At 29.0% G+C, this 17,538-nt stretch overlaps 1 long non-coding RNA gene across 2 annotated transcripts; it reads right to left on the minus strand.

Moving 5' to 3' along the window:
• Positions 1-6,528: 6,528 nt before the first annotated feature.
• On the minus strand, positions 6,529-17,210 carry LOC107452858 (uncharacterized). Of its 2 annotated transcripts, none has more exons than XR_001585244.3 (5): positions 16,987-17,210; positions 15,361-15,416; positions 15,178-15,262; positions 13,129-13,165; positions 6,529-6,976 (listed from the first exon to the last, which is right to left on the minus strand). It is a non-coding gene; the product is annotated as an uncharacterized lncRNA (long non-coding RNA). The 2 variants fall into 2 exon arrangements; XR_011636397.1 differs by lacking the exon at positions 16,987-17,210 and adding an exon at positions 16,789-16,813.
• Between the last annotated feature and the right edge of the window lie 328 nt (positions 17,211-17,538).

Below are 17,538 nucleotides of genomic sequence, written 5' to 3' on the forward strand. Positions count from 1 at the left end.
TACAAATGACTGACATTCAAGACTAAATAAAAAATGCATTGTATATAGTATTTATAGTGATCATTCATATCTACCTGTGAATAGAATATAGGGTTTATCTATTCGTACAACATATAAGTATATATTACCATAACATTCCCAGAGTTTATCTTTAAATTCCCTAAATATTTATTTAAAACTGACTTTACCACCCCATCTAAATTAGGATAGTTAAAAATTAAAACTAGCAAACTTAGTTCAAAGCCCAAACCTCACTTATTTTCCTCATTATTCTGCATTGAGCACATTCAGGACACCATTTTACCCCGAGAGATATTTACATACGGTTTTCCGCAATTTATTATACTCATAAAAGAGAATATTAGTCTAAGGAGTTGGGTGATTCTTTGCTCAAAACATTAAATTTAATTACGCTCAACTTGAACTCAAAGACTATATTTCAGGTAGAATAGTCTAAAGGTTCAACTTTCTCAGAGCATAATTTTGACAAAGGTCTCACCTAGAAATTTTAATCACTACTGTGATACTTAGAAAAATATTGCAACCAACGTTACAAATTTCTACCCAACAAAACAAACACTTCTTTTTGAAAATTACTGGTACGAAAATGTCTCTATTTTAAATTTGATATCGATTTTCAAGCTTTACTTTACCGATTACTTACGCTTAAAAGTACTCACTAAATTATTCAGTTAATATACCAGTGAATAAATATTCAACAAATTTTTAAAATAACGACGACAACATGAAATATATTTTTAGATTAGATAAGCTATGTTTTATTAAGAAACATAAAATATATCGTAAAAAATCGATAATTTAGACATTTTATTAGGAACTAAAAGTATACACGTATGGGATGAGTTCGCTAGCTATTTGGTGTTTTTGGCACAAGAGCCGGAAATGGGTATACCACACCATGAACTTGGTCTAAAAACCGAGTACTTAATTTAAATAGTAGATATTAATATTTTAAAAGACAAAATTAAGTTGAGGTATAAAATCCAATGTCCTTAAAGTACAAGAGAATATTATAGTGAGGTGTAAATATATAGTAATATAATTGCAGCGAAAATAGCGTTGTCTTAGAAAGTTAAATTTGTGGCACTGGGTTAGAATTTTTTTTTGAAGTTAATGAATCATTACAGTTACAGTAATCTGGTGCAGGTTCACCTAGTAAAAGATGTTTATGTGTAATACGTGTATGACCATTACTGGTTGTAGTATCATTACTGGTTGTATATTTGATTTAAGATTGTGTAACTTGTTATTTATCTACTGATTCAAACTTTTTTGCCATTCTAACTGTGGTGTAAACTGCGTTTCCAATATCTGAATATGATAATGGTCTAGTACAGAGGTGACCAAGCTTCTTGATAGTCGAGCCATTTCTCAAAATTTGAAATTTTTCGCGAGCCGCAATTAAATATATATTTAAAAAGGTACGCAAAAAAGGTATCAAAATTTTCATTACAAAAATTTTATTTATTGAAAACATATAAGTAAAAGTACAAAATATGTGCATTGAATTTAAATATTAAAATAAAGATATTTATTTTACTGCTCTTGATAATTCTTCAAAATTTGGTGAGTAATTGGGGACAGCACTTCTCAGTAATTCCTTGAGATGATGGTTAGTTAACACTGATCGGTGTTTGGATTTCACGAATTTTGAAGTGGAATAAAATGATTCACGTACATTACAGAAATATACATTACATAAGTACGTTGTTCCGAATATTGATATAATTCAACAAACAGCCTTTTTTAATTCAGGATACTTCGATTCTGGTACAAATTTCCAAAATTCGGTAATCGACGTCGACTTATATTTTAATTGTAGAGCGTGATCTTCTTGCATCTCTATTAATTCTAGTTCTCCAGATGCTTTTTATGTAATAATTATATTGGATATGGAAAACTCACCTTGAATTGAACGACGTTGCACTTAGTTTTTCATACTTGTTCTCAGTAATTCAAAAGACATTTTGAAACACATACGGAACGATAGTAATTTTTTTTAAAATGCGAGTATAATCGTTTTAATATGAGTGAATTCAGATAATTACACAAAAATGAAAAGAGAAGTAGGGTACATTTATCGAGAGCCACAAATAATCCATCAAAGAGCCGCATGTCGCTCGTGAGCCGCAAGTTGGCCGCCCCTGGTCTAGTAGAAAGGTTTTGGGTAAATTTAGCGAATTCGTTAGCCTTTTCATTACCCAGAATAACCCAAAATTTGCAAATTTACATAAGTATACGCAACATTACCTACGATCGCATGAGACTTGTGCGTAATATTGCTAAGTGCTGCCAGACATATTTTAGAATCTGTATAAGTGTGCCATTTTTTCTGCGTCTGGGTAGGGATAAATTGTAGAGCTAATAAGATGGCGCGAGCTTACATGTAAAAACTAAACAAGATTTATGCAATTTTTTGGTGATGATTTTATTCGGCGTGTCCACTGCAGATGCTGATGAGACCATCATTTTTCGAGCAATCAATAAAAATGAGGTTAAAATCCTGATACTGTTCACGATGCGAATTAAACATTTGTCGGTTTGTTAAAGTGGTACATTAAAGTGGTAAAGTACATCTCTTGTTTTGTCTGATTTTTAAAAATATCAATGGTGTTAAAATACATTACATTCCAAGGTGTTAGTTGCTTATATGGTGGTAAAATTTCTTAATCCTCCAAATCTAAAATATTTATCCATTTGATTCAAAACTTTATTTTTAAATTGAAATAGCTTGATAAAACTTGATATTTTTTTTAATCAAAGCAGCATTTTTAGACTAAAAGGACATTTATTTTGATTTATGTCCCAAGTAACAATATATTAAAAAATTGGTTTAATTACTTGTGCACTTTAATACAATAATATATTTTTACTAACCCTGTGATATAGGACAAGTAAAGACAAAAAGAACTATTTTTGTTAAGGAAAGATTATTAAAAATAAACATCCAAATTTACTTCCTTATCAGAGATAAAAATTCATATTTTACTTAAAACGTTTGATTAGCTCAAAATGTTTATTTTTTGTTTTGTTTAGGTTTTTTTGTAAAAATTATAAAAATTGGTCAGACTAGTTTTTCTTTCCCCTAAATATTTATTTAATAGTTGAAAAATAGTTTTCTCTCTCTCTAGTTAAATGCTATAACTCTCTTTCGATTTACCAAATAATTTAAATAATCAAATATAAGTATATTCCAGTTTTTCATTTAATTTACATTTTTTACGACTGAAACTGACCATAGAAATTGGCTTATACACATTTCTTTTGAAATAAAAAGGTCAATTGATTTTTTATGTCTCTTTTTAGAATAAACATATAAAATTATAGATTTCTGGAAATTCTTTATCTTCTACTATTACATAGGATAATTTTGAGAAAATCACATCTAATTTTGAGATTTTACATAGGCCAATTTTGAGAGAATCAATTTCAAAATTTTTTTATTTCAACAATAAAAAAATGCAGCCGCTTTTTTAAGACAAAAAGTTTTTTTTAAATGATGATTAAGAAGTTGCTTTTAAAAATTTTAAAAATTTTTTAAAGAATTATTTCAGTATCATTAGCTGGACTAGAAAATGTAAGAATGTTTTTGTACCACTCAAATTAGCTTATTTTTAGTAAAAATAAAGCTTAACGTTAGCTTATTTTTAGTAAAAATAGAGCTTAACTAATAAAAAAAATTACACTTAGATACCTTACGTGAATTAATGGAATGAAATAAATTAAAACCATTTCTACTATGCTTTTGTGCTTCCAAAAATAGTTTTTGATAAAGAAAGATAATTTATAATTCTAAAGATATTCTACAGTACAGTATACTTTTAAATTTAGAAATACTCAAGCTTTCAGGAATACTCTCAAAAAGCGGATTATAGAATCTTAAGTTTATATACATAGACATGAAAAGCAAGAGTAAAAAGGAGAATGTAATAGAATATCAGTCCTTACGTTTCCATGTGAAATTTGTGTTTGAAATTGAATACCAAACATAGGGAATCCTCTTATTTAAAAGCTGTTACTTTTCCTATGACAATACAATGTTTGAAGATGAGAATATATATAGGTTTTATTTTTTTGGTAGTGTTTGCACAGTATTTATTTCTCTCGTGTTTTTATGAGTAAGATAATCTTGTATTCATGGTAGCTTTTTGTTTAACTTGTAATGTAAAAATGAGAAATTTAAAGTGCTTTTTATAAACATGAGAAAAACAAATATTTTTAATTTTGAGGATGTTAAACATGCTTTAACTTTTAAATATTTTAAAATGAAATTTCTATCTTTTCGTGGAATTAAGTTTCTTTAATTAAATTTAAATTTATTATCAATTTTCAAAAACCTAAATTTGGCATATTGGATACTGTTGCACGTAAAAGACAACTTTTCTTACTTTAAAAAAAAAAAGTCTCAAAATATGCCCAAAGTTCAAAAAGTAAAGAAAACACGGAAAATAAACATAAAAAGCTTCAATTAATCTTTCTATGTTAGTTCTTTTCTGAATATCCCTTTCTTTTATTTTATTAACCTAATCGAAATGCTTTCTCACACTTTTAAATTCACATCCTGTTCTTAAATCTATTTTTGGCTCAACTATGCATTAATTAAAAGCAGGACATTTTACCCTTTAATTTTCGCGGGACTCACTCGATCTATTTCATAAACCAATAGTAATTTCTAAGATTTCCCTCTTTTCCCTAAATAGAGACATTTACGGATTTTACTTTGCAAGATTTTTCCTAAACCGAGGAGCGCAACTTTTCGTACACATCTTTCATTCCTACTTCGTCTAATAATTAATAAATAAATTTTGTACCCGCCTTCCCTGCGTAGGACCTGTTTTAATCCTTCCACTCGGCAACGACGNTATATATATATATACGTATTCTAACTTTGAATTCTCCGTTTCACCCCTTCGTGTGACAAACCAATGTGTTTTTATGCTTTCAATCCCATCTTTACTGTGAATATACCTAGATAATGACTTAAATATTAATTTATCTGCTCATAAAATTATAAATTTTTTGAATATTAATTTAAATTGTAAAATTTTATCATTACAAAATTATAAAAATTAAATTATAAAATATTATCATTACAACAGCGATTACTGAAGAAGCTACATAGTTTTTGAAAAAAAAACTAAAAAGATTTTTTTATTGCTTTAGTCATATATATATATAAATTCTACATTAAAAAGAATTTTAAAAAAAAACTTGATATTTTGAAAGAAATTATAGTAATTTGCAACACGGAAGGAAATAAGTAAGTTCTCTAAAGTATAAACTACAACTTATAAAATTTAATTACCTGAAATTCCCGTCTGAGTTTGTTAAAAAGCAGAAAAAAGTCTTTTTTCTGATTTACTAGGCATTTTTTCGGGAAATAGTACTTGTTTGATAGATAGAAGTAACGAAATTAGTTGAAGCCAGATGAAAGAAACTTAGCAGGAAACTTTTAGAACAGTAATTTCTTGCTTCAGTGAAAATGTGTTTATCTTCTGACAGGCAGTGACGATTATAGAGAATATTAGAAAAGTAAAAGTTTCTTTTTTGCAATTTTATCAAATCGAATGACACAATAAATTCTTTTTTTTTTATATATTCCTTTTAGATATATTTAAAAACTTTTCTCAATTTCAGTTTTAATTCTTCCTTATAGTCTATATGATAATCTGTTAAACTTGTAGCGCGATTGCAAATAACATTAAGACTGTTCCAATTTAAGTAAAAAATTATAGAATTTACGTTAGAATCATAATACTACGATTAATAATACGGGGAAGGTCACTGTTGACTTTGGAACGTTCTAATACAATCAGTTCGACGGGGTTGAGTGAAGAACGAAATGAAGTTTTTGCTTGGTTTAGGACCATAGACAAAAATTAAATTGGAAACCTGAAAGTTTGGACCTGATGTTATATTTGGTAAATCATGACATTTGTCGATCTAGTAGCCAATCAGGTTCGACACGCAAGCCTGACTTGGCGTCGCTTACCTGGTCGCCAGTTTATTCTTATTTAGATTTCATACTAAGTCATGATCACTTTACCTTTTTTTTCGAGTTACCAGTACCCAATTGAAGAAGATTGCGTTTTTGTTTTATTTTAAACGGAATATTTGTGTTGTTTTCTAGTTTATAGCTCTCATTAAAAAAGGAAATTATTACACATTTTTTAACATTAAAATCTTTTATATTTGTTATGCTAAATTAACTTAATGGTCTCTGCCTAATGATTATAGGTGGACAACGTTACTAAAATAATATTTCTGAACATATCTAAAACCTTAGAACTAAGAAACTAAGTTTCTATGAAAGTAAGTAAGTTAAAATCAGCGGTAATTGAAATAAAGAGATAAGTTATTTACTAATAAGTCAAATTAATTGAGAGATAATTGAGAAATAATTTTAACTCGCTCAAAAGATGTTTGATTAATCTTGGTAATGAAATTTAATTGAAATTACAAAAAAGCTACATAGGTTACCTTAATAAAGTAAATTTAAACAAAATATCACGACAAAATCAATTTTATTCTTGCTACAAAAGAATTCTTTGTTTAAAAATCATTGAAACTGTCTGGTGTTAATTATTTTCGCCTGATTGAAGCCTAGAAGACTTCAATATTACTAAGTATTTTCAGACAAAATAATTCAAAATTTTGCAATAAATATAAAAAGACTAACGATGTATAAAATTATATTTGGTATAAGAAAAGAATGACAATATAAAAAACAATATAATTTGGTGAATCTTTAAACCTATTTGTTTTTCTTCAAAGATATTTCATCGTTTTTAATTTTTTTTTCTTCATGTTATTGGTTTTTGTATATTATTTCATGGTTTATCCAACCTTCCAACAATTTCTGCAGTATTCAGTCTGGGGTATTCCAACACATGATGAATTGCACCTTGTTCTTCTGGTAACAATTTTGTGCTGATGAAACAATCCATTATTGTCGCTGAAAGAGGTAAAAAAAAATATTTATGGTAAACGAGGAAGAATGCAATAGATACGTTATAATACAAAAGAAAACTGTAAATGATGGGCCATATTAAGCTATGTAGCATGGAAAAAAAATTTACGTTCTTTTTTTTTATTCGAGTTTTTCTAAGGTGCTGAAAATCTTTCTTGCCTTGGTGGCTGAAGAATCTTACAATGATGAAATCGCTGGCTAAAAAAATCTTAGATAAATTTTGAAATCACATATATGCATCGAAACATTTCACCAACTGTGTTTGGGAAACTTATGCTTCCTTGGTCGTTATATAAGCTCTTTTGAAAACAAAAAAAGTCCTTCAATAGATTTCTACTAAAGTAGAAAAAAAGCAAAAGACATTCAAAAATGGTGCAGAGCACATTTTCCTGATTTTTTTGCAGCACAAAAACTTCTTATCCACCAAACTTAAGTCAAATGGATTTTCTGTCTGGTTTATCTTAAAGACAGGTGTTACTGCCAAATCTCAGAAAACCTACTTCGATTTCTCCAAATAATTCCTTTTTCAAGGAAGGTGAACTCAATTTGAGAATAAAAAGAAAAAATGGATATGATATGCGTATATGGGATCACCTATGAGCATATGGGATTAGTGGAGGAGAATCCAGGCTAAATAATCGAAAATGCATCCAAACTTAACAATTTAATAACAGAAAAATAATATCCCATGAATGACAATTTATAAGGGCATATCTACACGCAATGACACACACATTACATCAACCACATAGTCTCAGAATGCTTCAGTTAAGCTCAATTCACAAATACGCTGGCCGCTCTCTTCTTGTGAAGTCCAATGTAGGACCGAATCCCATGTGTATATGACACAATTCAGAAAAAAATCTAAAATTATACCCGATTTGGTGAAAATTAATTATTACATTGAATGTAGTTTTTAATGGCACAAAGTCTAAATGAGGTCATGCTGGGTCAAACAACGCGATTTTACAGATCAAAAGCTACACTTACTTGCACAAAAACATTAAACATTGATAAAATGGTACAGGAATAATTAAATATAATAATTAAATAAAATCAGTAAAAATTGTCCATTCAATAAAATTTTATGAAATAGCTAAAATGGTACAAAGGTAAGAATATACTTATAAAAGTTAGTTTGTTATTATTTCTAGTGTAAGAACCATATCAGGATATGCTGCACTGCTCACTTGGTAAAAGTATTGTCGAAGGGTAAAAATTGATTTAAATCATTGAGTAAAAGCCAATATCAGCAAGATAAAATATAATATTTTTGTGAATTAGAACCATTTAGAACCTGCAAATTCGTGATTGTTGTTGTCTAGGTTGTTTGCTTTTAATGCACTGGGTCAAAATAGGTTTCAGTGTTAAAGTTCTTTGATACCTTGAACATACAGGAGCTGGTCCATCAAATAAATGTTAATGGGTGAAGCGTGTGTGTCCAATTCGTAAATAATTTATAATGACTTCGAATTTTCCAGGCATATTTAATGCGTTTTAATGGGCGTTTTAATGGAACTATTGATGACATTATTTGAAACGGTTTATTATTAATTTCTCTCACTCATGCTGTTTTCCATGTCTCAGCTAATGTATTATTTATTACATTTTTAATATCTGTATTTCAGTGGTTGACTCGAGTTGTTTTGAGTAGTTTTTGTCATTTCATCTTCCTTTTTACTTTCTGAAATTCCAACATGACCAGGGATCAAGGATAGAAGAATATCATAATTACCATTCGTCAATTTGTTGTAAAAATAATAAATATATGGGGGAAAATGGTATGAGGATTATTTACTCCATATCGTAATGCATCATAAACGAGAATAAAATCACAAATTGATTAAAATTTATTTACAATTAAAAATACCAATATCATGTAAAAATGCAGAAATGTTAGGATGATTGGTATCACCTAACAAATCCTTTATAGATAAAATAGAACTACTAAGATATGTAAGACGATGTTGGTTAAAGCACTGGCAAATAATTAAAATACTATTAATCGAAATTAAAACATTCCAAGTGAGGCATTGAAGAGGAGGTTCCCCAAATAACAAATATAGATAAGTCAGTCTAGTATGCTCGATTCGGAGTCGGGTAAATTTAAGATCTGCACTATAGAGACAACGCAAGTAAGGGGTCCAAATTTAATTTAGTCACGTGCTTATAAAAAGATTTTAACAATTGTCTGATATGTACTTTTATATCTGCGAGAGGTGTAGATAAATTTAAGGGAGTAGTAGATCACGCGGCGATAGCGGTAAAATCATTGACCATGATTCCAACATGACTTGGTATTTAGCAAAATAAAATATCGAAATCAGTTAATGAAGATTAAATAATTAATGCTGTATAAAAAAAGTGGATGGTTTTTCCGTCAAATTGTTACAGTTCGCGAATTACACTCATACTATCCGAATAAATGTAGTATTTTCGAGTCGAACCTGCTGAAATAAGCCGTTTTGCTAATAGAATGGCAACGGCTTCAGCGGTGAACACGGCACTCATAGCTGGTATTTTTATAGCTGTAAGTGGTATCAGCATTAAAACTACCACAGCCTACATAGACAAGAGATTTTGAGCCATCTGTGAAAACTGGAACATACTGACAAAATTGATGACGATGAGCTTCGTGTAGTTGCTTGAAAATGGTAGACACTGCACGAAATTTACTATATGAATTAAATAGAGAATGGAAATGGTATTGTGAAAGGTTCCTTAGTTTCCACCTTGGATTGAATAGATATGCACGTGATCGACTGACTATGTAGGTGATTCACAAATGTTGAATGTTTGGTTGAGTAATCCCATGCGAGCATTAAAAGGGTTAATAAGAAAATTACTTAAGTGATTTTACAGTTTGCAATTTTTGTAAACTGTTTACTTTATATGTTCAGATTTACCAGATTTTTTTTTTGCACTCTCATTTTTCGGTATCGTATATTCTAGGCTAAATATGAACAATAAGCGATGTATTGGCCTATTTACAAAAATACTAGATTATAAAGATACTAGATAAAGATGCTAACTTATCCGGGTTCGACAAAATACTATAAGAAGCGGCAGATAACTATAAACAGAAATTTACAGAACAATTTTTTAGCAAGGTGAACATGTCATGACTGTAACAAAGTGATGTTTTACATAACCATTTGAATTATTTAGAAATAGTGGTGAGTAAAAATCCTATCAATCGAGTTTACCAAACCAAGAATCCTACATTAAGCACTATCGCTAAAAATATTTATAGGCATTCTGGAGTCAGTTGACATCTCGGTTTGAGGCATATACGCCCCCTGTGCACTGCCGTTCACCTATTCCGATTATTTCTTCGCAATAATTGTTATTCTTAATCATAAAACAGTTTCTTCATCAAATTTTGAAATTATTCAATTAATAAGCTCACCGGTCACCCTAGTGTGCAAGCATCGATGAATCGTTAGGCTTTGTTAGATGACGCAGTGGTCAAGTGACGTGCTCAGCTGTGTGCATACTGCTTCAACATGATCAAAGACAAGTAGCTATCACTGAAATATTTTCGTCTGAAGCGGAAATTGTGTGTAAATATGGGTAAGTGTAAGGACTTGAAAGAGGGGCAAAACGAGGCAATTTTGTTTGGCCATGCCCATAGTCATACGGTGAATTAAGTTGCTGAATTTGTTGGTGTTTCAATGCGGACTGTTCAATGTATCTACAAGCAATGGTGTAATACACGTGGTCACAAAGAAGACATCAGAATTGTGGTCGGAAAAAGATCCTGCTTGAAAGGAAACGGAAACGTGTTTCGCGAATTTTCAATCACAATCGCTTCCAAACCCGACAGGAATTGCTTCAGTTAGCAAATGAAGGTTCATCCCAATCTGTTAGTGAGAAAACATTGCGACGGGAGCTACATGCAATGGACATTCCTAAGAGGCCATTGCTCACACTGGCACATAAAGTTGCGCAGCTTCAGTGTGCTAGAAGTCTCCGAACGTGGAGAGTTGCTGACCTTCGGAATGTAATATGGTATGACAAATTACATTTTCGCCTTTATTCCAAAAACGCACTTCATCGAGTGCAACGGAGAGCAGATGAAGCATTTCATCCTGACTGTGTGCAAGGTCAGTTTCAAGCCGAAAGTGAGTCTGTAATATTTTGGGGGCGTTTTTCTAATTATGGAGTGAATCCCCCTCATTAAGGTGACCACTAACATGAACCAGCGTGTTTATTTGAACAATCTGTATGATTAGATGTTGCGTTTCAGTCAACATCTTCATGAAGAGTGTTTTGTTGATACCCCAATTTTCAAGATGGCAACATCAAAGTTCATAGGGCTGAAGGAGTATGTGACGGGTTTTATGAACGCTCAGCCACTCAATTGCATCTCAACCGGCCGGCAAAGTCACCTAAGTTAAACCCCATTGGAAATTTGTGGGTCACGTTGGAACAACGGATAAAACGCGGAAAGCATCATTCACGCAATTTGGTGGATTTGGGCAATCAAATCTTCCGCGAGTGGCTTACACTGGCTTCGACGTATCTGCAAAACCTTGTGAACTCACTTCCTAACCGAATCCAGGTGGTTATCGAATCCAGAGGTGGTGTTACACTTACTAACTTTTTGTCCCGTGTGCTTATATGCACTGAAGAGAATTCTGTTTGATTACTCTTACGTCCCCAATTTTTCCTTATTATTCTATTAATATTTATTACTGAACATTAATAATTTTGCTCATAACTCATTGATTATAATAGCATTTAAAATATAAAGCATATTTATAACAAATTTGGTGATTTCACAACCGTAATTTTATATTTTCGCTTATCAAACTGGATGACAAAATACATTTTGTGAATACATTGATTTGTCCATGAAACTGAACGTTGAGGTCTAAATCATTTAACGAATTTTTTTTAACAATAATTTATAATAGCATAATACAAATTACTTATGCATCAGAAAAATTTACTCCAAAATAAGAGTGAAACGGTGAATTAGTTTAGACACAGATTCACTTAAGATTTTCTTCAAATGTTGCATTATTAGCATATACTTACATAATTTCAAAGAAATAGCTCTTTTACTTTTAAACTTTTCATTAAGAAAACAATTAAAAATGTAATAATAGAGTAGAATAAGAAAAATATTACTGCTAAATATATTTAAATTCGGTAAACAAAAAGTATTTTATAGGAAAACAATCTATACGATGAAGTGAGAGAAGATCTAGTGATGAAGGCAAACAAACTCATAGGTCTAATCCGATTCAGATTAGATGAATTTGAAAAACAATTTTTATCTGTAGTTAGATAAACAATTGAAATGGCTCTGAAATTATTAAACATCATGAAACATCGTAATGATTTAAAATAAAAGAGATGCTGAATTATAAAAAATAAAACATGACAAATACCAACAAATACCCAGTCGTAAATATATGTAGAAAAAAATATTAGAATAGGAAGAATAATCAATAGATAAAATTTTTAGAGTTCATCATTATCAGAACTGTTTCATTATGGTCTGTTATTAAATCAGTTACCTGATGATCCCATTTTACTGGAGAGAACCATTAAGGATTATAAGAAAATTGATTGATCGATTGGATGATGTGAAGTTTTGAAGAAAAATCATGCTTTGGCTATACCATGTCTCAAACTAGGCTTAAATAGCAACTAAATTGAAATTTAAAGTCAGCTAAAATTAAAACAACTTGGTTAAAACTAAACTACTGCGAAAAATTTACAATTATTAACTTAATTCTAGATTAAAGAAAAAGACGGGAAACTCTTGCTTAAAAATGCTTTACAAGTTATTACGGGTACATGTTTTAGCATCAAATAAGAAAGTTTTAAAGACCTTTAATACTGTTTTCACATTAAAGAGTACTGCTTAGATAAGTAAAATTGGATTATTAGTTTTTTAAAATTGTAAGAAAACACACTATTTCCGGTCTGAAATTTCACGGAATAGTATAATATAAACAAAACTTAACTAACCAAAATAGAAATTTGCAGTAATAATGTCTTTTGTTTAACAATGAAACAAGGAAAACAAAGATTTAAAAAGTTACTTTTCAGAATAATTTTTTCCGATTCATGATGTTTTAATACATATAAAAATCTTAAAACTCTTATAAAATTTAACAAACCTTTCATTGGTATCTTCCCCAAGGCTTTGTAAGGGTACTGAAAATAAAAACAAGCAGTTTTAATTACGATTTATCTATAATTTGTGTAGATAAAGCAGAAGGAACAAAATATTTAAAACTACATTAAAAAAAATTAACGGGCTATTAGCCATATGTGAATTTGTTGCTCATTGACATTTTCCTTGCTTAAAAATAAGGTGTTCTTGAGTATATTTTAGGTTGATATTGAGGTGTATTTGGTGAAATTGAGCTGGGTGCAAAACACAACCTCATATTTCAACCTGAAGTGTATTTTTACACCTGTTCTAAGATTATAAATATTAACCTCTGGTGTTATATTTTTAGCTTAGATTGATATTTTACAACCAAAAGTGTTTAATTTTACACTTATAAGAGGTAGTAATTAAACAACTTCGCATATTTTTTTAAATCCTGAATTATTTTTTTAGTTAATAATAAGTACTTAAAAAGATTTACAGTTTGAGTTAAATCAGTAAGTGTTGCCTATATTATGATATTTATTATAATAATAATAATATATAAATACATGAACTGATAAAAATTATCTACATTTGGTCAATTATCTATACTAAATTTAATAGAATTAGTGAGTGTAATTAAATTCATATGATCATATTTTTAAAAGTTATATATTTTAATATTACATTGAAAATCAAAAGCCTACAAAAATTTCAGATTTTATAACTACAACAAGAACTTTAAACAACATGAAATATTTTATTTTAAGAAATACTCTTTATTGACATGAACTTTCGCAGATTTTTTTTTGTCTCTCATTTTAATGTAGGAACAATATGGATGCATACTTATCTCCGGCTAAGCCTAAGGTCTCCTACCCACGTAATTTACTTTCTAATAAATTACAGTGTCCTCCGATTTTCAATCTTCTTGAAAGAAAAGACAAAGCAGATCTCTCACATGAACTTGAATCAATAGTTTCTCTCTTCTTAATCTACTTTTAAGTTTTCCTATAGTTTTTTCATAGTTATCTCCACTAGGAGCAAACCTTTTAATCAACCCCTCAGCAATGCTTATTTTAATCATGAGTCGTGATAGATCCGAAAAATTATCATAATTTTCCAAATTGGGATTGTTATCAATTTTTTTTTTAAATTGTCCCTAGTTTCGGATACTGCCATAAAAACTGGAAGTTGAATTTTAAGATAACGTAAGAACGTGTTTTTTGACAAAACATTCTCATCAAATATAGAGTATTCTTTCTCTGAACCCGCAAATTTCATGAATTCCTGTTCCAAAAGATTCCAGCAATCAGAATATTTTTCTGATTCATCAAATTTAGTTCTCCATGTTGCTTCATAGACTTCACTGGCATTAAGATTGTGCCTGATTTTCATTTCAGTATCAATATAATTACAATTAATATAAGATTAATGCAATTACAATGAATATAAAATTAATATAATTACAATTAATATACTATTTGCAGTTTATTAATTATTTCATTTTCCTAATTTTCCAGTTCGAATACGATTTTCAGTCAATAGCAATTGTGACATCTGATTAGGTAAAAGTATTGCCTCATATATTATTAGTAAACTTAGTTATATCATTTTCGTTCCCTGCATTTTGGAGAAATGTGCCATGCAGATTTATAATTTGATGAGTAACGGAAAATCTTTATTTGGCTAATATATAAATCAAAAGCATTTATATATGAACGCATCTAGGTCTGATATATCTTAGAACGAAAAGTTAATGAATGAAAATTCTATTAATAAACATAAACATAGATGATAAAATTAAATTTTCTGATTATCCCTATGACAGGAAATTGCGTTTAGCAAAGCTCATTATAAAGAAAAAATAACTAAACGTGCATTTATGCAAATTTTTAACATATTAGACGCTATATTATGAAAGCTAATATATTTTTTACATATAATATTCGGACGAAATTGCTTAAATTAAACAGAATAAGCCGTAGTTTTCTTTCCAATCTAGTTTTCATTTAAAAGGTTTTACAAAAAATGAGTTAAGTAATATTAAGAGTATTTTAAAAATAATTACTTTTGCTTCCTTCACCACATTGCAGGAAAAAGAAAAGCATCAGGGAAAAGGTAAATACTGAGTTAAATTTTAGGAGTGCCATGATCTAAAAAAATTAAAATACATAAAACAGCACTTCCATAATTTCATAATTATATTTAATACGTTTAATTTTTCATTAAAATTATTATAACTAATACTTACTGATTTAGATAAGAACCATTAAAAACTTTATACGAAAATATTCAGAAAATACATACCTGTAAAAATTAAAACACTTGTTTTATTGCACATTCTTAAAAAAAACTACAAAGGAGTTCACACATTTTAGTTCAAATTGAATTGGGGATGCAGGAATTAATGGCATAAGATACAACAGATCAATGAATACAATGTGTACCACAAACTTATCTTCATAAAATACATGGTTTTGCATTAATAATTCAGTAAAGAGTGGGTACATTCGAAAGGTAATAGAATCAGAAGAAAATTGTAAACTAAATAAAATAGTTCCAGTAACGTTATAAAATAGTGCGGAAAGAAGCAATAACGTGTTTAAAAAGATGTACGTCAAAAGTGTAACTGAAATTATATATTATTAAGTTATTAATTACGAATTATTATTAAGTTATAAATTAGCTTTTAAGTAAATATCTATAAAATAATTTTGCACATTATTGGATGTTTCTTTTTCAATATTTTTGACCATTTTCAAGTATTATATAAGAACTATAAGCTTAAAAAATAATTCTGCTTTTCAAAGAAGAAATTACGTTTATTTTAATAAATATTAATATTAGTTTTTTTTAAGAAAAAAATATATCATCATCTCATTTTAAATCTATATTTAGTATTTAGTTTTTTTCGGATAAAATTAAAAATAAAGTATTTTTAACTTTTTTCAGTAAATTCTAGAATAAGGAAAAGCAAGAAGGAATCATTAGCACATTTTATGTTGTTGAATATACATCTTTCATTTATATATATTTTATTCATTTACATATTTTATTCATTTAAATATGTTTTAATCTGCACGGCAAGAAAAAAATCTTATCAAATAATAATTTATCATTTGAAAGTTTTTGGTTCAAAAACTGAAACATGCGTTTTTGGTTGTGGCACGAAACACTATGTCAACAATAAAAGTCTGATTCATGTTAAGCTAAAGTACCTTGCGTCTTTTGGATCATCAAGGCTTCCATGTAAATTACTAATAATATAATTAATTTTCACCCAACTATATTTTAGAAGTAAGCAGAATTTAAAAGGTACTGAACTTGGAGGCAACAGTATCACGCTAAATTCAAATGACATTGACATTTTTATTAATAAATATATTTATTAATAAATATTGACATTTTATTTCATAAAATATAATACACATTTTAGGCAAAAGCGAAAATGAAAATGGTTTCTTGGCTGTAGAATTCAATGAGTCAGAAATATAGCTCTATAGCTCTAAACACAAACTCAAGTATAACGAGTTAAATTTAGGGAAATAACGTTATTTCATATTGTTCGAAAAAAAAGTAAGAAAATGAAAGACAGTGTATAAGAATCTACACTAAGAAACATTTTAATGTATCTAAAAAAGTCATTATCTTAAAAGACTATCCAAACTACTACATATACCTTGAACTTGTGATGGTTGATTATCATGCTTATAAAATATTTCACTAAAATCAATATATCTAGACAAATAGGTCTCTCACGGGGTTTTAATTTTATATAAAGCTCCATTTTGTTAGTATGATCGTAAATACATCGTATAGCTACATCGTAAAATATTCAATATCTTTAATAAAGCGACACAATCAAAATAGTACTTACCAATAATTATCATAAGGATTTTAGAATAATTGATAAAGTTTTCCAGCTTTATACTGCGTGATTTTACTGAAATGTGTTAATAAAATGTGAAGCAATGCCATACACAAGACGCAAATGTCCATCAGTGTCAAAATATGATTTCTTTCCAAAGAGCATTTGACATTTCTTTCTCTTAAAACTCTTTGCATTCGATGATTTATTGGTCACGTTGTCAACTTTTCACATTATGACTTACTTTGATTACACTGTATCTCAGATTCTCTTTGTCATAAAACAATCGAAGACGAAAAAAGCTCAAGATATTCTTTATTTGATATCCCTGCATTTTTTTTTAAATCGAAATACGCATCTTAAGAATTTAAAGCGATAATATATAAAAAAAATCATAACATTAGAGTAATGGTAACAAATTCTTTTTTACTTATGTTTTCATTAGGGCTTTTAATAAAGGGATATAATTTTGACAGGCTAAAATATAATGGTTCAAAAAAGCTGGAATCGGTTGTACCATACAGAATTAAATGAATTTGCATTATGCAAGCAATTTGATTA

Source organism: Parasteatoda tepidariorum, chromosome 3 (assembly GCF_043381705.1).
Source record: "Parasteatoda tepidariorum isolate YZ-2023 chromosome 3, CAS_Ptep_4.0, whole genome shotgun sequence".
Lineage (NCBI taxonomy): Eukaryota > Metazoa > Arthropoda > Arachnida > Araneae > Theridiidae > Parasteatoda > Parasteatoda tepidariorum.